Here is a 1,938-nt window from a genome sequence, read left to right on the forward strand (position 1 = left end):
GGTGGTGCTAGAGCGAGAGAGACAGAGAGAGAGAGAGAGGGAGAGAGAGAGAGAGAGAGAGAGAGAGAGAGAGAGAGAGAGAGAGAGAGGGAGAGAGAGAAAGAGAAAGATAGAGAAAGACTCTCTGATGAATATTACATACACTAGCATATGACGACGCTGCACACACGCGTGATAAAGGCCGTTTAAGTTAAATTATGGATAAATTAATGCATTTTAATTAATTTTACGATGGCGAAACTAAATTCGTTCGCTAGCGGTCGTAGCCGAAAAAAGATTCAACCTAAAATAATAATAATAATAATTTTTTCGGCCGTTCTTATACGTTCAAACGGGAGACAAGCAGGCTGACAGCACTTCTGTGCATGGTAAAATCTGATCTACATGCTTCACTTCGCTTGCAGCATCGCTCCACGATTTCCAGCTATGCTAATGTATGGGCAAATGACGCTGCGACGTAGGTCGCCGTTGACTGCCAAGATAATATTCTTCGGCAGTTCTTATACGTTCAAACTGGAGTCGGGCAGGCTGACAGCACGTGTGCATGGTAAAATCTTATCTACATGCTTCACTTCGCTCGCAGCATCGCGCCACGATTCCCAGCTATGCTTATGTATGGGCAAATGGCGCTGCGACGTCGGTCGCCGTTTGAATGCCAAGATAATAATCTTTGGCCTTTCTTATACGTTCAAACTGGAACCGGGCAGGCTGACAGCACGTGTGCATCGTAAAATCTTATCTACATGCTTCACTTCGCTCGCAGCATCGCGCCACGAATCTCAGCTACGCTTATGTATGGGCAAATGGCGCTGCGAGGTCGGTCGCCGTTCACTGCCAAGATAATAATCTTCGCCAAAAAGGCAAAAAGTAAAATTATATATTGGGGCAGGATAAAATATATGAATAATGAACGTAAATGTAAACAGATAGCGGAAGCAATGGAATTGGGCGAATTCAGATCAGACTGGATAAGAAGAACTAGGTTCCTCATAACAAAGTTTGACTCGGATAGGAGGCTAGACGAAGAGTTAACGGGGGGGATTAAAGAATGGAATGTTAGAGTGGAAAGAGCAATTAAACAGAGCGGTGGGGAGGACTGTGGTTGCCCCTTAGCCTGTGGTTGCGTGTTTGTAAGTCTACAGCCAGCGCACCTAGCGGAAGTGAACTGAAACGTGCATGGTAACACACAAACCCACAAACACACAAACCAACACTCAAAGACACGCCGGTAAAAACATAACCTCCGCCAAGCCCCTGGCGGAGGTAAAAAAGACGCCTGGTAAAGAGTCCTTTTATATGATAATAGTCTTGGGAGTAGCCTGCTCTATCAATGCAGGGCGGGCTGCTTGCCATTGAATAAACGAACTAGACACTGGGGAGGGGAAGATAAATGCTTAGTTTGTGGGAAAGGAGAGTTGGAGACCCTTGAGCACTTTTTACTAGATTGTCCTGGATATGAAAACCTTAGAAAAAGTTTTTTTAATATGATTAAACGTAGAACAGGGTTGGAGGCAACAGATCGAAACCTCACATGATATGCAGGAACAGCTGTTGAAAACTCCTGGGGTTTAGGGTTGGCAGTAGCCGTATTACTATAGTACAGCTTACTAAACAGTACCTGGAGATACTTTGGGGAGCTAGATCAGTTGCACTCACAAATCTATAAGGGGATACGGAATAAATTTTTTCTTTTCTTTTTTTCTTTTTTTGCAGGGAAATACCGATCTAAAAGTTCCCAGTCATACATACATATATATATATATATATATGCATACATACATACACTCTCTTTAGTACAATATTATATCTTAATCTAGCTTCATTATCTCTGCTGCACATGCATCTTGTATAGCAGGCGGGTGCCATTGTGCATTCTTCTAGCGTATATTTCGAGCACGGCAGCGCTCACGTCTCACAAGCATGAGCGTAGAGTAGACC

This window comes from Priapulus caudatus, unplaced genomic scaffold (genome assembly GCF_000485595.1).
Source record: "Priapulus caudatus unplaced genomic scaffold, Priapulus_caudatus-5.0.1 Scaffold1446, whole genome shotgun sequence".
NCBI lineage: Eukaryota > Metazoa > Priapulida > Priapulimorpha > Priapulimorphida > Priapulidae > Priapulus > Priapulus caudatus.